The sequence below is a fragment of the Myzus persicae genome, unplaced genomic scaffold (genome assembly GCF_001856785.1).
Source record: "Myzus persicae strain clone G006 unplaced genomic scaffold, MPER_G0061.0, whole genome shotgun sequence".
In the NCBI taxonomy this organism is placed as follows: Eukaryota; Metazoa; Arthropoda; class Insecta; order Hemiptera; family Aphididae; genus Myzus; species Myzus persicae.
The window spans coordinates 198,139-222,350 of NW_019104044.1; the positions used below are offsets into that span (position 1 = coordinate 198,139).

Sequence of the window (24,212 nt, forward strand, 5' to 3'; positions counted from 1 at the left end):
GGCACGATAGTAGGCTTTTAAATACTTCGTGTACACCGTTCATCGTTGTATTTATTTATTTTTATACGTACATACTTGATACATCTAAAGTTAGAATCTTGTACTTAGTGTAATGTTATTAAAAGTCCTAGTAATTCTTATACAGCTCCCATTCGTAAATAGCCACGCATACACCACACCGTAGTTGGTTGAGTAAAGTGAGAATCGATAAATGTTTTCCAATGTTTTTTCTATTTTATCGTGGTTTTTCTACCTTAGTTTTTTTTTTGTATATATCAAGGAAACATAGCAATGAAAAAATGGTTTCTTTAATCTACCTGTATTCATATATTATAAACTTAACGTAACATAATAAATTGGAATTATATGAATTATATAATAATTTAAAATGAATCAATACTATTATAATATTATATAAGTGGGACTTTTTTTTTTAGTACCTATACGTCAATAAAATTGTAATGCAAAGTTTAATTAAGGATAATATGTTGATTTGAATATATATAAATAGATGTATAATGGATAATACAGAATTATATAATATTTGTATTATGATATGATTATTGAACAGTCTAATTTATTTTGAATACAACTATAGTATTAATTAATTAACAAACCATAATAATATTGAAATTAATGTAAAAGGGTTAAAAAAGTTAAATAAAAATTGTATTTATTCATCTAAGTGTGATAAAGAATGTCATCGGATGTATAATATTTATTTATTAATTGTTATTGTTTATTGATTATTAGTTTAATCATTAATATCTATCATTAATATTACGTGAGAAGAGTATCGTGTTCATTAATGTACAAATATTGCCTATTTATTTCGCCTTATCGTATTAAGTGTCTTTTATTATTATTAGTGATCAGTACCTAAGATTATTTGTAACTTATAGTACATACTTTAGATATTCTCTCATTTGATACTTCAAAATTTTAAGCTCCTTAATCTAATGTGAATTGTAACGTTTAAATGTTTAAAATTAAATTTAAATTTTGTGTAAATCATACAATGTATCCATTTCAAATTATAAAAGGTATAATAAATATTATACACGTAATATATAAAAATAAAATAATAAACCAATGAGTAATAATATTTTATATCAAACAATAATTTATTTCAAACAAACATATTTCTGTTTTCACAATCAGAATTATAATAAGTTTATAAAACATTTGGTTACTTTAGAATAAAATATTATGTGACGTATACTATGTTTTGTACTACTAACAAATAACTAATAAAAACGATATAACATTATAGACCAGTGTTGGGGACGTAGTTCATGGTTCTTACATTTGCTCACAATCCCTAAGATTATGGAATTCTTTTCTTAGAAATATTTGTTTTTTATTAATGTTTAAATCCTTAAATATTATTTTAAAACGTTTTGGTAAAATATTGTTTGCAAATATTTTTATACGTACGAATTGCACTGTATTTTTGAATATAAATAATTACGTAGTAAACCAAGTATATGTTTTACCTTACAATTTATTCTGGGTACACTATAGTTTTAAACTGTTTTTAAAATAATTTTATTTAGTTCCAACATTGAGAGATTTAAAAGATGATAAATAGCAATATACATATAAAGATAAGTTACCTATAAAGACTATATCATTATTGCTAACTGGATGCAACTGAATATTATTGACTATTGTGCTTTAAAATATGATATTTTAGGTTATGTTTTAATATGTTTATATTATATTATTATGATATTATGATATTCGAAGGTTCAACGTATTTTATTTTGTAGTTATTTTATTGCATAAATTAATTGTATTCAAATATAGTGTCAATAGATTTTAAAGTAATTCAACGAAGCTTAAATCAATGTTTTAAAAAAAATAGCAACTATTTTTAAATAAAATTGAGTTCCTATGTTCTGCACACAAATAAGTTGTATCTGATAGCATATACTATACATAAAGATAAAAATGTATCGAATACACGTCATAACAATTGTAACATAATATTAAACATAGTGTACAACAGTAGTCTAATATAAATGTTATGAATGTTGGACGAAATAAATTATAAATTATTGTCTAATTTAAATTTTAAATGAATAATCAGAATAATTTGTAAACATCAGGCCATCAATCAGTCATATAAAAATAATCGAATTTTGATCAATAGTAAACGAGTAAAAACAGTGTAATAAACGGTTTTAAATGAAATTGGAATGTCTGAATATAAAAGTGCAAACTGAAAACATTTATTTAAAAATTGATTTTTTTATAGTTTTAACAGAAAAACAAAACCGATATATATTATTACATTCAAATTCAATTTGTATACCATTGATGTATAGAGAGGATTATTATTGATTGAAACTAGTTGAAAATGTAGTTTAGAAGCTGATAATACGGTAATATAATTATACGAACGTCATCATTTTTATGTTGTTATTGTATTTATGCACAGTATATATTAGTGAAATGTATTATATATTTATATGCATTATTATATGTATTATATTATACACTATATATCTTTTACAACTAACATGCACAGTAATATTATATCTGGAAGAATTAACTTTTCGCTAGCAACTTCAAGTTTAATGACCCTTTGAAGTTTCCACTCGAAAGGCCACCTTAATGAAATTGCCCATTCAATCATGTTCTCCGAGGACGTCAAACGCCCGTTGAGTGTACACAAAATTTATTTTATTTTTTTATTGTTTATTGATCAGTTCTTTTTATTTTCATTGGTGGAGTAAAAAAAAAACCATTTGCCCTTTATTTTACACAAATTACGTGTGCACAAGCTATTTTTATGGCGGTTTACTCTCCATCCGTTCTATATATTATGGATCGCAAAATAAATTTGCAAACAAATAAGACGATTAAATTTGAAGCATTTGTGGATATTAAACAATGGAAATCGATATACGGTTAGACTTTTTTTTAAATTTAAATTAACCAATTGAGTAATTTATAAATATTCATCTATTGAAAAGTAATTACATAATTATATTCAAACAACGTTGATCAATATTGAATATTATTTTGTCAAAATGGAATGGAAGAAAGTCAGCAATAAAATATCTGATACTATTTGAAGTAACATTTATGCCTTAAAGTTGCCTTTTCAGTTAAAATAACCATATAAATACAATATAATAATGTTATTATGTAAGATACATTTTTTTTTTTTAATCAATTTAACAACATTTTTTATGTATATAGACTTATTATAAATAGCATTCATTAAATTTATTTCATTTTTATTTTGAGATAGGTACATACATTCTAATATTATATTCTTAAAGAACATAATATAACTTATACGTTTATACAATATATAATAATGTAGGCCTAGTGGTATTTTGGTTGGCTTTGGTGACATAGGAACGTGTCTGAGACCAAGAATCAGCCAGTTAGGTTAGTCCCTAGTTTCCGGATGGGTGACCAATCGGCTTTTGTAATTAGTAATGACCATAGATGTTGAAGCCTTAACTCAATAAAAAAATATATTTATACATATTACAGGTATATATTCCTACATTAAAACCTAAATACACCATATTCAAATATGCTATACTTCGATATATTATTATTATTTATGTATCTAGGTAATATATACTGTATTTAATATTTTTGGTAATTTTTTCTCATGTGTTAGATTTTTTTTAAATTTAGATTCTAACTAATAATTTTTTACTGTAGTTTTTTATACTGATTACGTTAAAGTTTCACTTTGATAAGGTTGTCTTATAAAGTTATAACAAAAATATATGAATTTTAATATTTGTTTATTCTGTGTTTACTATTCAATAGGCAATTAAATTAAAATATTTTGAATATTCATTATTCAGCCATTTATACAATAGTAAACTATTATAAAACACAAATATTAATAATTATTTGTTGCTTTTATATTTACGAAGAAACTTTTAAGTATTGATTTTGCTTGTTGAAGACATCGCGTGATATCATAATTTATTTGTACGATTCAATTATTATTATAATTCATTGATAATCTGATATATCCTAAAAATAATTATTTGTAATTTACATTAGTTTGTAAGTTAATTTTTATTGAATTGAATGAAGAATGTTTCTTGTATTATTTCCACATCGGGTTTATATTACGATAGAATCTTTAGATGATGTTTTAAAATTAAAAATGTAGTCAGGAAACCACTAACTATTATAGGTGGGTATATACTAATAAAATATAGAAATAAAATACAATAAAATAAATATGAAATCTAAGATTAATAACATTTTCAAACTCACAGACAGGTATATAATTAAAAGAATTGGCAATAATTAAATAAAAATAATTTTCAAATTTTCGAGATTTCTTCGAAATTTGTTTATGTTCGAAATTCAAATGCTTATAAAATACATTTTCATAATGCATTTTTGATATATTTTAGTTGCTGTAATAACAGCTTACGATGGAGATTTTTTAAATTTCCAATTGTTCTAACACACAAACAAAAATTTCACGATTCAAAAATCGGAAAAAAAGTATAAAATTAGATAATTTCAGAATATTTATAAATAGACCAGATTATACTGAAATTTCCACTATTTGTCACAAATGTGAAAACACTGAATAATTTAATTCTAGGTCCCCTTATGGAGAGCTCGGTAGATTAGGTTACAGTTTCTATCCTACTATGAATACCCAAAACCCAATCATGTACGGTTATTACATTGATTTAGCACTTTATTTCATTTACAACTACATAAAAAAAAATCACGATCGATTTCTTTAGATTAAATACAGGTATACAGTTATTTTTTATATACAATTTAATCTTTTGCTCTTTTATTGACCTTATCATGGTAAAATTCAAGTAAAATATTAGGTATGCCTTGTTTTATTTTGATGGAATTTGCACCAAAAATACAATTACAGCTCAGAAAGAGAAATCTGAAAACCTGTGTATAGTATAAGTACATACGTTGCTAATAATATATTATATCATTTGGGTTTCGGATTTGCTTTCATTATTTTTGATAGGGGTTAGCATTCTTATTATTCGACGTTTTTACTGCAGAGTGACGTAAATTATTGCCTTTGCATTTCTAACGTCGTCGACGTCGTTGACGTTTCCACCATCGTCTCGCCCGTTGAAACGCTCAATCAGCAAAACATTTTGACCGATGACCGAGAGTCAGCAATAGTCCTTATAGTCCACGAAGCCACGGCCTTTCATCATCAGAACTCCAATTTTCCATATGTATGTGATATTGAAATGGACACTCACTCCGATATCGCAGTGATCGAAAACTGCTTAAAAATGAATAGGTACGAGTATATATATAGTGTCAGAGTATATGTATAGAGTTTTGTGTGTGAGAAAAATATTTTAATATATATCGGGATTGATTGGACGTATTTTTTTTTAAACATAAACGTTGTCTATGTTTAATATTTTGTTCATGTAGTAGACCAACTAGAAAAAATGATTTAAAAAAAATTGTGGACATGATATAAAACATGATTGACGAGTGACGATGTATGTCGTAATATGGCTTTAAGTATTTGTTTGAATTGCTTATGTATAATGTATAAAACTATAAAAACTACATATTATATTCTCAGGTACATATATTGTACAAAATATATTATATTATTTTTAATTTAAAGAAATGAGTATATTATAACGTATAATTTAAAACATTTTAAAAATGTATTATACTGGGACATATTTTACATAGCACATTTTACCAAGTGTTACTAAAAAAGACTTCCTAAATTATAATTTTTCAGTGATTCATGAAAATAAGACACTATGGTTCCTATTGCTGTAACTAGATCAATTCAAATCATACTCCATGAGCTTGAAAACAGTTTCAATTATTATAGTATACACTTTTCCTGATTGTAAATACAAATGATGATAGGTAGTTATCAGATAATTGAACCCTTTCAATATTGTTGTAATCTAAACTAGATTTCAATGTCATAGATCCCTCTGCGCGATGCGCCCGCCAGGAATCGACCGAATGAATATTATGTAAAAGTCGTTCGTCTCAGAGTGTTAATAATGGAAGTTAACCACTACCCACATTAAGTTATTAGTAGGCATAAGACTGCTTTTGACCTGATAGCTTAAACACTTTTATACATGGCAAATTGGATATCTATACATACTCTCCTGATACATATTGCGGTTATAATATTATTGTTAACCATTAACGTTGTGTGTAGGCATAATTTAGTCTTATTGCAATTAATCATTTACGTGACTAATGTAATAACACTAATAACTACTAAAATTTAATTGTTGTTTTTTTAATTCCATAACGCAATTTAATAATAAACTGAAAACTTTTACTGACTTTACTGACTCATAACCCGCATGAGTCATAAAAATATTTATAGCGATGAGTGGTATAAAAACCTAACGACATCTCTAAAATATTATTATTTCCACCTCAAAAAAATTCTGAAATGGTTCAACCTAGGTATGTCCTAAACATTAAACACTCATAATTAGCAATGAAGTATATGGTTACATTGAAAACTATACTCTCACATAGGTTGATACTAAACTACTAAAATAGCAGAATAGGAGAGTTATATTTTTTAGTATGGTTGAGTTATTTACAGTATTTTTTAACGTTATAGATTTTCAGTGAATCGAGCAATGTATTTATTTTAGTGGTTTTACAACGATGCATTTTCTTCTAATGCTTGTGACCCTATAATAGAATGAATTCAAAAACATTTTTATGTGTACCATCCCATATATATTTTATTCCATTCCTATGGATTGGAAATCGTATATACAATCTACTATTTCGTTTAAATTATCAGATCCGAATGTATTGTATTAAAAACTACTAATACCTATGTAGATAAGGAGGTATAATTACTAATTATCGTCGAAAACAATTGCATACCGCAATATTGTTACCAACTTACTAAAATTATATTATTTTTTTAATGGAAAAGTCAACTTCATAGCCCATTAAAATAACCAGTAATATTGACACTATCTGACTGGCTGGCTATTTTTATTTCTGGTGAAATAATTATTATTTGTCCCCGCGTATCCTAACCACTACCTTACACACGAACGCCGATATTATCATCAAGCGCATTATAACTTTATTTAATATCATACTGACTACCTACGTGTTATCGATATTTTGTTATATTTTCGCATTAAGTACTCATTACACACCATTTGACTGTCTTTTCAAATTCGTAAATAATATAATATTGTGAATCAACCAACGAGGGGGTCACATATAATTGCTGTTTTGAATAATATATAAATACGTACATAAAATATATAGTTTTTTTAAGTATATTTTTTATATACTCTGCATATATAAAATCGAATTTAAATTTTAAAAAAAAATGAGTTGCAATAAGTTTGAAAAAAAATTATTTATATCGAATTTGCCTCTATCATTAAAATAGGTTAAAATCAATACGTGTATAAAATGAGAACGGAAATGACACTTATTGGATTTGTATATCACCTTTTCCGTGTAACCTATGAGGTGGTTATTATATATAATATTTTGTGTGTATGTTTACACGTTATCAACGTTGTATGGTTACCAACGACATCCAATTATCCATCTATACGTATGTATATTACGATAATGTGATATACATACGTACGTATATAAGGTTTATCACACAAGGTTAAAATGGTTAAATGCTAAAAGAATTTAAATTCAATAAAGGTATGTAGATAGATTCGTTGTACAAAGGTTACTACAAAAGTCTAAATAATTATTGTCATATACCAACAGCGTTAGCATACAAAACTCATGAGTGATCATTGTTAAGCCCCTTGCCCATATAACAAATTAACCAAAGCAAAATGAAACTGCGATTATAGTAGTGTATCAAACACTATACATCGTCGTAGTGATCTTTGATTAATATTGTTTTTGATTTAATATCTTCGAAAATACATCGAAGTCGCTTCAGTTGTATACTATTTATCAATGTATTATAGGTGCATACATGATATATTTTATATTATAATTTTAAATGTTATGTTTATTCGATAATTTAGTAAAGCGCAGTTTTAATTTTTAATCGAAATCATCTTCGTTAATAATAACATTTTTCTAAAATAATAAATACACAGAATTTGTTAGCTACCTACATAAATATTCAATTTTATTTTTTATTATTAAAATAAAGTTTTTCTCACATGATCATTGAGTTATTAAAAAAATGTTTTGATATTTTTAAAAATAGTTTATGACAATAATAAATTATTATTTACAACAAATTACAAGCAATGCAGGAGAAACTTAAAAGTATTCCGATATAAGGATATTGATTATAATCGACATAATGAAAATATATGAAATATTTCACCATAACGTTGTGAATTATTAACACTTGTGCAACTGTCAACCAATGTGCAGTAATGTAACACTACACCAAGTCTTACACATAACAACATTGGTATACTGTAATTTTATGTAGCTGTGTGCATAAACATATTATACCTATCATATTCTGTATTAGGTTTCGAAACAAGCATACATTTTGTATACATTTTAAAAGAGTGATAAATGTATAATTGGTTACACTGCAACGATGAGTGCATAGTAGAAAAAATATAAAATGATTTTGATCTTCGAGTTCTAGAGTGGTTTTTGGTAATGAATTGGATCCAATTGTTGACACATTAGGAGTGGGTTAATAGTAAAAAATCTTTGTTATGTTCTTAACGATGAAGGTAAACTTAAAAATAAATAACAGAATACAGGATCATATTATATCATTGCCCCAACATCAATTTTTCATAAAACCGTTTTTGTTGTTTTAATGTTGTTCGGAAAAGAATAACCAAATCTTAATAAAAAATTTCTATTAGCGTTTTAGGAATATGTTATAATTTTCAAAATTGTTCGCAAGAAAATGAAACTCATTGCCATTAATATCAATCATAATTTACTACACACAATAAAATTTTAAAAATATTTTGATATACAACGAAATATATTTAATTATATAATTAAAATATAATTATCCACATCCATTCTTAATGGTATACCGCTCCATAGGTTTTTTGGGTTGAAATTAATAACAGCTGTAATACTGTAATAGTAATATTATAAAATGAAATACTGTTATAATTATATCAGTGTATTATAATATAATATGCGACTTAATTTTAGCTGGATTTTAATCAGATTACTTTTAGGTAGCTGCCAATCAATCAAAAATACGTAATAAAAATCCTTAAAAATAGGTAGGTACTCTAACAGGACGTTTCCGCTCAGAATAATTTCTAGCAGAATCTAGTTCAGTATCATATTGAATTAATATTTAACAAGTCATACATTACTGCAGTGGTCCATAGGAGCCCAAATTGAGATTTTCAGGAAGGAGGGGGGAACTATATTCTAAAACCTATTATTTTGTACGAATATAAAATAATTGGTACACTGATTAAATGATAAGTCATAAGCATTAAGAAAAGGTTTCCCCTTCCCCCAATCGGTGCAGTGATCTACTCTATGGCTATAATAAGGGTATGCTATTGACAATCAACAAAATATTATTATAGTATAGTGCAGAGTGACTCTCTCGGTTGTTTTCTTTATACTCATTTCGTGTTGAAATCTGATGTTTGGGCTGTAATACAATATAATACGACTCGTGTAGTCGTGTTACATGATATTTTATGTACAAAAGGTTCATAAGTCGTTAGAGTAGATGATTTTTTTTATTGTTCCAGCGGATTCGTTTGAGTACTTAGGTACTATATTTTATTGGAACGGTTTCAGAGTATTTATTTCTGAAGCAATAAAATGTTACGAACTATTGATATTTTATACACTCGCAATACTCATAATAAATTGTTTTACAAGTTAATACTTAGGTATTATTATATTTCATATGCCTACGCAATATTCGGGATGATTAGTATAATAATTATTTGAATAGTAGGTAGGTTCATACTGCAGTATCAAACTCTATGATTTGTGGCAACTATAAATTATATTTTTTTCAATATTATAATAGGCATAATCATAAAAAATGGGAAAATGGTAAAATATCGACGGCGTTTGCACACTTGTACTGAAGGGTCATTAAATAAAAATCCTTACGATAAGATGGAACGTTTGATCATTAGAGCGATCGTATTACCGAAAAAGTTGTCAAAAACTCAGAAATATACTTGAAATCTGCCCAAACTAGCTACATTATCATTACAGCTCGCAAATGATCGAATTGAAAATCGATTGACGCCTGCTTATTGACGAAAAATAAAACGAAACCCTTCATTTCGACGAAAGAAAAATACATGTACGCCATAAATTACGTTTTCTAAAAGTTTTCGTAATTTATATGCCATTATATAATATTATATACCATTATATAATATTATATACCATGTCGTGAATAAGCTATTATATTATTATTATGTCGTATTCATAGTTCTTTTTTTCTTGAAACGGAACGAACCGTTTAGGGTCTCGCTGTAGTGCTGTTGTACACGCTCACATATAATATAATATTGCGCAAATAAATCTTAAATATCGCATAATATAACAAAATACTCACATACTATTATTATCGTTTTGATAGGATTTATACTTCAGCTCGTTTCAATAATACGAATTATAAGTTATAATAACCACATAATATAATAAGAGTATAATACCATAATATCATTATATGTACCAAGTATAAATATGTTTCGGTGTTCAGTAGTCTTTTGCATACGTATTGACCTTGCACAGATTCCTGGTGGTGCCATTACATAAATTATAATACTCGTATGTATTGCACATTTATGCACTGTATATCCCCAAGCACTCCCACCCCCTTTTTCTCCTTAAAAAAAAATGCAGTTATTCAAAATCTGATTTTGGAATTTTTAATTACACTATCAAAGACCGTATTTTCAAGTTCTTGAAATGTTTTGTCCTACACTAAGCAAACTAAAGTCTCCTCTGAAAATACAAACTTCTGTTTTCAAATGAAAACCTCCATCTTTTCTACTGTACATTATTTAGTCTATAATTTTCCTGGACATTTTGAAATAAATTTTCAAGCTAGTGGTTTTCGAGTTCTTTAACTTTCTGTGACTACTAACGATATAGATAATGGGTATAGATGAGCATTGTCGGACGCGGGCCCATATCATAATATTATATGTTCAACTTAGCTTCCCCCTCACAATGTTTCGATACCATAATTTTGTAGTGTATTATAATATAATGGTGTGTATATGTGAAAAATTCATTATTTATTATTATTTGAGTACGGTAGTCTTAAATAAGTAAATACAAAAACGTTATTAATTTATGTTTTGTGTTTGAATATAATTTAATACTGCGTCAACATGACACTTCACGTTTTTATGATGTTTTACAAAATATTTACAATTTAATTTATCAGTTTACACAGTTAATTAATTTTCTGGGTCTGAAATTGGATACGGTAATAGGACGTCGTCTTGAGTTAGGCGTGGTAGGTATCTTTTGTTCCCATTTTGTTTTTTCCTCGATCCATAAATTATAACATTATATCGTTTGCGATTCTGCAGTATAGTTATTATACGCTAAAATAAAAACTGCAGTGTGTAAATGCAGTGCCTAAATAATACACACACACACACACACACGCACACACACACACACACACACACACACACACACACACACACACTTAGATGGAGCACTACAGTTAAAACGTGACAAAGAGTATTTCGAACGTCGAATTACGCGGCTCTTTAGACGGTTTAGTGGAATTATATTCAATATAATCCAATTAGCGTAGCTATATTATATTGTCGGAGGCGGCGGCGGCGGTGGCTGCTCTCCCGCTAGCCAGCCAGCGGGCCTGGTCGCTCTTTAAATGATTACCAACAATTTCGTTATACGGTGTCGGTACCTCTCTCGGCTCGATCGGAGTCCTCCCTTACCCACCCTCCTATAACGCCACTGCCACGTTACCCGGACTCCGGTATATTAGTTTGGTGCGCACACGCACGACCGCGAAAATCAGTGTACTGTATAAAGTCGACACCTCGTGAATATTGCGACGGCCGACGATGATGATGAAAATAATATTATAATAGCAGACGACTCTTAAATTAAGTAAGAAATAATATATAGTGTTTTGTGTGTGTGTTCAGTTTGATGAGTGCATATTTATTATATTATAATATGATCAATAATCATACAGATTCGAAAATAATGATAATTATGTACGTAGTTTTTGGTTCCGGGAATGCACGATGTTATTGCTAAAAAAAATATGTATAGGTATTTAAAATATTTTATAGAAATATAGTTGTTGTTTACTTGTATAGATGTGATTAAATTATTTTACTTGTGATAATTATTTATAGTTATTAATTGATTAATTATACTTTAACAAAAGACTGGACTTGATGCACGTAATATTACAGTGCATTGTTTTGGTTGTACTATTAAAAAAAACATAATATTGTAGCTTTTGGTATCAAAAATCTATTCTTACCTACCGCAACTGATAATGTATTTTATAAAAATTCGTCGTTATATACAATATAACTATTCGTATTGTTGTATATGCATTGTATTTTAAAATGTTTACACTTATTTACTCTACGAAGACATAATGATTATTTGTTGTTTAGTTGTATTATTTTTTACAAATTTATTTGGACGAGAAATCACATTGGAAAAAATAATTGTATTCTAGTTTTTAGAAATTCCATTTTATTTCTATTCTAGGTTAGGTTAGGTTACATTAAATGTGATTTTTTCACATATTGGATAATTTAGTGGAAAAAAAAGTACTTACACATTATTGTATAATATAATAAAATAATAGGGGTGTATCTTATTTACTCGACAATGTGATCAGTTAATAATATGTCAACGAGGCTATAATATATGTATATCCTATGTATACATAGGTGTATACACCCGTTGGTGCGCGCGCGTACCCGGCCCGAGGATCATTTACCGTTTCCGATTTGAATTTATTTATTTATTGCTCTGCTCCGATGCGGGTGAGTACCCTGCCTACCCACCCTGAAATCGATTGAAAACATAACCACACCATACTACCGCTGCCACCATGATGTAGAGAAAGAGGTCGGCAAAAATTTCACTAGAGGGCAAAAAATAACGTTGGTCGGTTTATTTACTGCTATGGTGCAGATCGATTCTTAACACGGATCGGCCATTGATATAATAATAACATTATCGCCAATATACCTCATTAATTTTGAAAAATTAAAAACAAACTGCGTAAACCCCGAAATGTTGAGAAAAATTGTTGTACAACATTATTCTTATTGATTAGACTATTAATATTAAATGAAATAATGAATGATTAGGTCTGTGAGTTGGTCATAGAGTAGGTAGGTACCTACACAATGTATAAGCTCAATTCAAAACCTGAAGTAAAACTTAATTTTAAATTTGAATCGCAACAAAAGAATTAAGCTCTATACAAATGGGTGTGTCCCATGGTGTCGGGAAAAATACTGTACTGTTAACCAATAATACTGCTAAAGTTTGTTAAGATTATTATATATTTATATTTTGCAATTGATACGTTTCAATAAAATATAATATGCATTCATTGACTTGATCAATACTTTAAAATTTAAAGAGATGTACTTCATTGATGTTAAAATAAATTAAATTTGACACAAAAAAAATCTAAATGCCAAAATTAATGATATTATGAGTGAATCGTGGTAAACTTTGTTAACAGAATTTTCATAAATCATCATATTAAATATTATAAACTTTTTATTCTGATAATTAAATTACATAATATGTTACAAACCCATAATTTATATTCCTACATATTATGTATAAATGTATATTTTTTATGATTTATGAATTTTAAACTAAATAAGTGTGATTTACATATTATTATCCTTATAAACTTTAAACGTTGACGTACTTTTACTCAACACTGTATTAATTCTCAAATCAATAATTATATATCTACTGGCTATCTGTATGTTTCGGTGAGGTATTGTTTCCAAAAGTACGACAATATTATTTTTATTATTATTATTATTATTATTTTTGTCTTCATTTTTTAGACGATGCACCATACTACATTTTAATATGCATGTTGACGTATGCAGTCTGAATAGAACACTGAAATTATTACCTATATAATATTATAATGTAGATATAATTTTAGTTCTTTAAGTAAATATTTTATAGATTCTGAACGGAGCAATGAATATATTGGTTTTATAATTTAAAAAAAACTACTCCCTACCTAGTTACCTGCCTTGATATATTGGCATATTGGCATTTTTTACAGGGAAATTTTCTCTATATAATATGTGTTTAATCGTATCGTATCTATGAAATATTATTTTTAATTTTGGTTGTGTTGATGTGACGTCTAAAATAAATAAAACAAATTGATCTTACAATAGTTTTTATGGATTTTTTTTTTATTTTGAAACGTGGGCGTAGCTTTAATATTATAGTAATTTTACGCGGTACTCCTATTCAACCTATACTTATTCGTTCATTCAATGGCAAAAAGTCAATGAAATTAGTATTACGTGCCTTATGCGAATGTATATTTAACACCACGAGTCCATAACCGATCGTCATAGTTTTCTGCGTAAAAGATTCGTTGTGCTGAAATCCATATTATTATTATTATTATTTTTTTTTTTACTTTAATTTCTTTGTAGGTATACCATGATATTAAAATATTATCATCATACTAATGAGTGATGTACGTTATTATAATATAATAATTTCCAATTGAATTTTTCGTTACTTTATGGCACTATAAAAAGTGATGTAGGTACGGAAAAAATTGTCCAATTAGCAAAATTTGAACGTATTAGAAAACTGTATGTGCTATTACTATGTAATTACCACATTTAAAAAAAAATAATATATGCAATGCATTTATATTATAATACATTTATTTGTCAAATGATGGTTTAAAATTTTTTCTATCATTTGGAATATCTAAATATTCTGAATTCACCCAGCTACTAAAATATGATTTGTTGGTAGTCGTCTGTTGACTAGTACGCATGTGCAGTGTGCAGTGTGCACTTTATAATCGATTGAGGCGCGGTCTGAAGGTGAACGCGTCATTATGTACCCATACTTTTCTTATTTAATTAAATTATATCGATTGTACGTGCAAGTATACCATAAACATTTTGTATTATGCATTTTTTTTTAAAAATAATTATTTGTTCAATGTTTTTGTTTTATGCAAAATTCTAATAGTAATTCAAATGTGGTAAAAAAATATTTATATTATCTGATATACTGTTTTATACCGTGTCACAAATTATTCTGTAACTAACAACATTACAATATTGAAAATAATAGTAATAAATATGCATGTCAATGCAGTAAAAAACTCATTAAGTAAATTATTATTATATTCTAGTAGCGCCGTAGTGGTATCATTTTTATAATGTATAAGTATTTTTTTAAGTTTCCTACTTATTATTCAATTTATTTATTACGTATAATTTGACATTGCACGCTATACAGCATACATATTAATATAATATTGCATAGCGAATTTGGAAATCAGTAACAGTTTTTATTAAACGTATTGGGTGTAGGAAATTGTAGTTTTAAGGTTTACATATTGTTACCGTCGCAACGCCCTTTAAAATGTTATAATTGACTTCTCATTAATACAATAATTATTAATGCAGTTCACACTAAAGTCTTACAAATGTATAAAGGTATGATTGTATTGCCTATGTAATAACCATATGAATCCAATATTGCAAATTCATTCGCAGACTCCGTTATAGTCGTATATGTTTTCTTTCGTTTTTAAACTACGATTGTATGTTTATATAAATACTCCATTGTTATAACATTGTATGTTGTTCTCTTTGTGAAATACGACGTGTGGGTGTATGTGTGAGCACCATTATTCCTGTGCCGCGTGGTTAATATTATTTGTAATTAATTTCGATTTCCACACTACGTAACAAACACTATTTGAATACGTATATTTTAAATAGAAATTTAATTACGTAACGTACTACACCAGTTGTAGATAGTCGATTATTATAATATTCTGGTTGGTTAGCATTTTATGAGCTATTTTCACAAATGGCTTGTGTATAATGATTTACTGGTGAATTCGATAGTAGGTACCTGTATAATATACATATAAATATATAATAATAGAAGTATATGATGGATACATTTAACTTCTATGGAATGTGAGTATGATCAGAGCCGTTCAAAGGGGGTAGCAAAAGTTGTAACATTTTAAAAGGCGGAAAATGTTTGAATATCTATGTTTAATAGGAGTGCCAATTAAATTTAGCACCGCACTCTGTTTAATGTAATATAGGTACAAAAATACATCAAAAATTAAAAAATAAATGTGAGTTTCGAGTTTTTAGAGAAGAAACATAGTATTATGTATATCATTTATATATATTTACCGTTGTACCGATCAAAATATAAATTGTATTAAAAAACATTATTATTGTGTTGCAATGATGATAATATGCATTTAAAAGAATTTAATGTTTATCGTCGAACAACGATAATGCATAATGTATTATTATACACTCATTGTGGAATAAACTGTTTGTATGTGTGTATGCGTGTGTGTGGTGTACGGAAAAGACGACAAGAGCCGGGTTTTCGCATTTGATTTTAGCAGACCACATAAAATAATTTTAAAAACACACAAATACACTCACTCGGCGATGGTAGATTCAACGAGGAACGTGGCCTATATAAAACACGGGATCGATATAGCGCAAACGGACCCTACATTCGGCCTTTTCCCCTAAACATTACCATACTGTTAAAATTTATCGCGTTATCTTTCTCCTCTTTTTTTTCCACACACACATCGCTATAGAGTACAATATCTCACTCCTCTCACAACCTCTAAACTGTGATCTACGGTACAATGTTCAATGTACGTATTATAATATAATATTTATATTTTACATAATATATATAATATATATGTGCACATTTTAGCACACAATATTATATTATGCACACGCATCTATGGATTATTATTAGATGTATTGTAATTATAATAGTGTGCATTTACTGCTTATAATTGTGTTTTTCACTGTCAGTCTTAACGATTTTAGACCATTTTGTAAATATTATAATAGGTGTATACTGTTAAATAACAGTTATTATTAGTATATTGAATGTCGTAGCATAAAATATATAATAAAGAATGGTAGAATGAAAGAGGACAACTTCTCTGATTTGTATGGATTTAAATCTAAAGTATATAAATTTATCCATATTAATGGATTATATTGCTTATGATAGAAAATGGTATGGCATTGTTTCTCTCATAATAACTTGTTCAAATGATATTGCCCTCGTTTAAAAATGAGTCAAAGTAAAACATATAATGTATATACTATATTGATGTTTAAATCGTTGAAATAAAAATATTTTTCTATTAAATTAAATCATAAATACCTTCCGATGTGTATATGATGGGTTGTTTATGTTATTAAGCTTCCATTTAGTATTTAGGTGCATTATACACCAGCTTATACAATAAACGAATTAAAAAATACTCGTATTTTATAAATATTTAGGTAACTATTTATTTTAATGACAAGCTGCAAGGGCCCTATATAATTTAAATTAATACTAATGATTGAGCTTACAGTGTCAACATTTTACCATTATTACTTAAATGAGTATTTTTTTTTTCTACTGACTCCGTCAGTGCTCTTGTATTTTACTCATTATAATGTTGCATGTTTTGTGCAATATACAATATTAAGCTGTGCCAGATAAAGAACATTAATAATATAATAATATAATAATATAGGTGGTTCAATTTTATACAAATCAAGTTATTTCGATACACCTTGCAGGTGGATATATGTACGCTAGATTTAACATTTTTTAAAAAGAATATTATCAATTATTTTAAAATTTGGAATTTATTTATGTAAATACTACCATTTTAAAACTCCAAGGGCCTCGTTTTGATACACATCCATGCCACCCCGTGTAGTTACGCCACTGAGCTACGTATATATAGATTTCGTAAAGATAATTATTTATTATGTAATATTATAAATATTGTGCCTCAAATTCGAGTCCAATTTGTCCTACTATCACCAATAGGAATTTGACTATGACAGAACGATTTCATGGCTTTTGTTTATTAGATGTACCTAACTACTCCCACGGGCCACGATTGCCCAATCACTAATGCGGCAATACTACAAGCTAGGTAGTTATATGAAAATAGTAAATATATTTGCATATGTTTTATAGTAATACTTATATATTAATATTATTTTGCTATATTTTATGTAGATAATTTTTAATATAAATTAATATATTTTCTACATTAGGCTACATTATTAATTAATAATTAAATACATTGCACAATTTTATTATTCACCAATATCCACAAGAAATATACATAATATGTAATTATTATAATAATTTATTCTCAATTTATTAATAATTATTATACAATATAAAACATCTACACATTTAACCGCGGGAGGGGGTTCATTGCACTCTCCCCACTATAAATATGCCATTGCATATAATATACATATTATAGTATAGTAAGTTGATATCAGTTCAATAAAACATAATACTATATTATGATAATATACTCTACGACGATCGCGTTTAAACGGGAAGTGTTATAACCGTTTCCGTCGCCGGGTTCTCTATATTCTAACCTCACTATAATAATAATATTAATAATAATAATAATATCATGACATACTGGCATATGATATTATACACCGCCATCGACGTACTAAATATATTTTATATGGGGAGAATGCGATTAGATAATAATAATAATGTTATTTTAACAAAGAAATGTGAAGCGTAATTGTAATAGGTAAGTAGAGCTGCCATCCGTCTACGAGGTCCATTTGAAATCAAACCGGCAGAGCGGAATATTTAATAATTATTTTCAAAATATAATATTATGTATTTGCCATGTATACCTATAGAATATAATAATCTCCACGTAACCAGTGAGCACTGGGAAGCTAGGATTCCGACCAAAGTCGTATTAATGTAATAAGTGGTTCTGGGTTATACCATTTTCGGAGAATTTCATTCTGGATGACGTGCTTAGGGGTAAGGTATCTCAATTCAAACTGCCGAAAATTGTAATACATTTTATTTTAATACAGCTGTTATCGCAATAATGTACGTGTTTTGGCGACGTTTTTTATGTAAAAAAAAAAGTGAACGGAAATTGTAATAAATATAATCCATACAGAAAGCGTGTGTCGATAAAATAATATAATATTGTACAACGCAATCAAAGAATTCTTATTCATTATTATACTATTATTATAGCATTATTAATTACTAATACTATTATGTTGGTGCACATTATAATATAAAGATAGTCGGTCGTCTGTACTCTACTTGGTCCCGTGGATAATCGTCATTTACTAAAACTGATAAGTGATAATAAGTACTTAAACCAACAGATGAAATATATAATATTATTATTTATATATTATTATTTTGTGCCTTTGTGGAAAACTTGGACGGTAACAAATTTTCAACACTCATATTATTAAAGGTAATCTTGGACAAAATAAATAGTATAAAAAATAAATAAAAAAAAAACCTAACCTCATAGATGTTCGTAAAAAAAAATCCTGGGGAGGGCGGAGACTGATTATTTGTTTACTACAGTGCTATACAAATTTGTATTTATATTTATTTCTTACAATATACTTAATCGTGCTATCCTGTTGGTTATCCTTACCAGTGGCCATCAATTTAATAATACTCTTAAGTAATTTAAATACTTGTATACATAGCACTAAAAGATATACTCTTAGAACTATAATTACTTTGAAATCAAATGTTTTACATTAATTTAAAAAATAGAAGGAAAAGTAGTAATGCATTTTCTTTTGATCACACAATATAATTAATAATTATATATCAATATTTTCTAAAATTAAACAAAAACATTTATTTAATGTCATACTGCCAAATTTTTAAAACGTATCAGTGTATCACAGATATAATAGATAAATACTTCTTACTCTTATGTTCAATCGGGATAATATTACGTACCATCTCGGCCTATGCGCAACGATGTTCCGTGTACTAAATACTGAATACCTACTACAATCCGTCTAGCGTGAGAGCGCAAATATAGGTGGCTTCTCAAATTCGTTCATTATCGCGTACGACAGAAAGAATTTCCCCGTACATTTCGAGGGGGGGGGGAGCACTGGATTAAAATAATAAAACAATAACATTATAGCTAATGTGGAAGAACCGATAGCTGAAAAATATTAGTGATAGCCAATAAAAAAAAAAAATATGCAGTTGCTCCGCTGTGTAGTATAGCAGGTGTCCGCGACGCGAATACAGCTCGTCATTGAGAGAATTTCAATTCAATGATTGATCATTGTACATGATATTTTATACACGACACAAACTAGTTCTGAACTAAGTTTTTCTAAAAACGAATCGCATAATATTGTATAATAGTATTACTACAACAGCTGATCAGTAAGTACCGATGAAGTACAGTAGAACAATGTGAATAGGATCGTCGTATAAGTGGCTTAATATTTATCCAAATATTTTAAACGTTTTGTTGTGTATACTTAATAAATAATAATAATATATATGATGATGAAAAGTCTCAATTCTCTCGATATTTTTAGAAATACAATAAAATAACAATAATTCTTATTTTTGTTTAAGTGTCCTGTTTTGTACAAATTTAAACATGAAATATCTAAAAAAAAAATACATATTATATTATTATGTATTTTCGATACTTTTTAGTTTGCTATAAGAAAACTATATAGTAGACGTATAGTAGTAGACGATCAAACTTTTACGTATGTTGTTCAATTTATTTTTTAAAAATTCGGCATCGTATATTGCTGGGAAATACCTATAATATATTATTCAGACTTTCAAGGGAAATAATTAATTAATATCAATTTGCTTGGCTTGGTGTGGCACTATTTCTACATTTAATTGTGTACCGTTATGCACCGGCCAGTGTTACTGGTTAACGGATGGGTGACCACTCGGGATTTTCAGTAGCAAATCCTTGCTACACGTGCACGTGTTCGGACCCAACCGTGCAATCCCCCACATTAAAAAACCGGTTAATAACCATGCAGTAGATGCCATAAAATAATGAAAAAAAACATTAATTTGCATGGTTACGACACCAAGTCACATGATGCGGAAAATATGTCGGTCACCCCCCATCACCAAGCAAGAAGGTTTATTTATAATATTATTGTATAGGTTCAATAGGTAGGTAATAGGTACGTTAATCATTAAAATGTCTGTATAATATTAAAGTAGGTATATTATATTCAGTCAGGGGTCTGTCAGTTGATTTAAATTCAAAGAGTAAAATCTCATGTCGATTTTTAATAGTTTTTCGCACTTTATTTTTGTATTTTAGGAACAGAGCTAAAAATAAATAATCTTATGTTCGATTATTTGTCTGAAAATGTCGTTTAAGAGGACACACCCGTTGTTTCTCCGTCTTAAATACTCATAACATACGTACTCTGAGTTATACATTATAATATTTAAGTCTGGTATGTTTAATATTAGAGTAGATTGACGTATTATCAAATTTAAAATTAAGAATATTACATAGTGAACCTCCTGTTTTTTTACATATTATTTTTAAAGCGAGTTATAAACATTCAACAATGTACAAACACTTGACACTTCAAACAAAATATAACAACTTTTCAATATTCATTCCCATTTTAGTGGAAATTGTGTTATTTTCATATTATTACATTGATTTCCGATTGACAGTTATGCATCGCGTAGGTTTTGTCTAATATTAATAATAATAAACATGTAATAGATATGGGATATACGTTACTATAGACGATAAACACGATATTGTTGTCCGCTCATAATATTGTTAGTATAATATACGGAGTGATCCATTTAAAGTAAGACACTTATTATTTGAGATGAGTGAAGGCACTAACAAAAATATTTATTAAATCATAGAACAATATATTTGAAAAAAATTATATTTTTACTGTTTTTATCGTGTTTATTATTTTTTGAGTTTTGTATAGAATATTATTATGAGTATTTCGATCTATGAAAATAAAATGTCGAACAAGTAGTTTATAAATTATAAGTATTTAAAGTATACATGAGCAGAGTAGTGGACCAACATTTTGCGGAGTACCCCTATTCCACTCCACTCGTCTGAACCTTAAATACTCATCACACCTCTATAAACTACTCGTCCAAAATCTGATTTTATACGTCAAAGTAGGTAGGTGCACCAAAAAGAAAATTCTACTTTGGAAAAAGGTATTAAAAATGTATGTCGTCGTGTATACAATAAATTACTTAAAACATTTGAAAAATTGTAGGTAAAAAATAATGAAAAAATGTAGTTTTTTAACTAGGCACTTGAAATGTTATTACCACACAATATTTTAAAAAAACGTTAATTGTTCTCGAAAAAGTGAATATTACACGTTAAACGAATCATCCAGTACTATAATGTTCAGAAGTTGGTATAGGTACACGTAGAGTTATATACTTTTATACATAATAGTAATGACTATAATAGTATTATAATACGACTATATATATTATATAAGCACTCGGCATTAGTGACGATGGTGGGTTACTCCCACGGGTGTGTGTATGAAAGAGAGTGCGCGCGCGCGCCCCCGTGTTTAATAAAGTGCGGCGCGCGCGATTTCTTTTCTTTTTCACCCTCTGCCCGCCGCGCGCGTATTGACGTAACGCGGAAAAAGGTCAAGTAGTAACGGTTGTTACCGGAACAGCGGCGGCGGCGGCGGTTACGGGCAAAAGAGTACGACGACGACGTCGTCGACGACTACGAGCTCGCCGCCGACGCCGCCGCCGGGCCATTCAAAGGTGTGTGTGCGCAAAAAAATCAGCCAGTGCGACGCGCGCGCGGACCGGCAACGTGGTGGCGGCGGCGGCGGCGGTGGCGGCTCCAGCGGCGGAGACTCTCCCTTTCGCAGGCGTCGGTGGGCCGGGGGACGGTATATCGACTCGAACTTGGTTAGTGGGACGGGTTTATCGTCCGTGACGTAATAACAACCGTGACTCGGTGGGCAGTGACGTCACGGACGCCGCCGAGAGCTGAGGCCACCGCCGCGGAGCGCATCGATCGCCATACAGCGTTTCGCCCGGCCCGCCGCGGACATCACCACCGCCGCTTTTGCTGCCGTTGCCGCCGTCTCCACCGCGGCGGCGGCACCCGCGGCAACGCGCCAGCTACTGTTTTGCGACACAGCAGCACGACCGGTCGGTCTGTAGGTCCGTGGGCTTGCTCTGAACACGCTACGACTGTGTTATTTTATGCTATGTAGATGCCTACGGTAGATTAACGCATCCCCGAGGGTTTCAGGCATTTATTTTATTTTTTACTAAGCAGATTTTATACGTGCCAAAGTTTTTCTGTAGGTATTTAAGAAATTGGTGTGTCAACATAACATTGTAACTGCACCGGTATACTGCACCTAGGAGTGTTTTGGCAATGCCACAGTTTTGAGTGACCTGGTTGTACTAGGTATCTTAAATGAAAAATTGAATTGCTTTTCTATCACATCTAGGTACTTATTATATAGGTTGTTACTGCACTCTTTGAGACGACAGAATTGTATAGTAACTTGTATGTGTGGAAACCATTTATAAACTTTGTCAACCCATCGTTTCCTGTTAACGATTATCTCACTGATAATGATTGTAAATCACACCATAATATTATAAAAATATCAAAAAAAAAAAAATATATATAATATATACAACAGCAAATAGTTGTTTTGACATTATAGCAACAAAGCTCAAGTTATTTTTAGCAACTTATTTGCCGTAAGTTCCATTGCCTTCAGAACGTGCTTTATAATATTATAAACAATCCATCGATTTGCGGTCTGGTTATTATTATTATGTCGACAATAACTGATATCGTATACGACATAATTAAAAAATACAAATAATATTATTTTTATTAAAATATTTCACGGTGATGGGCGTGCCCTTGGACCCTAACAATTTTTTTTTATTAATTTTGTACCTAAGAGAGTATATTATGCTTTATGATGAATCATACGATCATGAATTTCACAATGTATGGTGTTGGAAATCTGTCATTGAAATTTTCAAAAATAAATGGGTCGAAAACCGTGTGCGCATAATATTATTATTATTAAATACCCATAATTATTACGCGGCTCTAGACGTATACACTATAATGCTAT

The 24,212-nt window shown here is 28.9% G+C and overlaps 1 protein-coding gene across 19 annotated transcripts in view; it reads left to right on the plus strand.

Annotated features, from left to right (window-relative positions):
- Nucleotides 1-24,212, plus strand: part of LOC111037941 (voltage-dependent calcium channel type A subunit alpha-1) — a 263,106-nt gene that overhangs the window by 180,725 nt on the left and 58,169 nt on the right. Inside the window, exon 1 of one of the 19 annotated variants that reach the window (XM_022320810.1) lies at nt 11,919-12,078. The exons of the other annotated variants lie outside the window; for them this stretch is intronic. The gene's annotated coding sequence lies outside the window, so the exon portion shown is untranslated. Of the gene's footprint in view, nt 1-11,918; nt 12,079-24,212 lie in introns of those variants that run through there. 19 annotated transcript variants of the gene reach the window in all.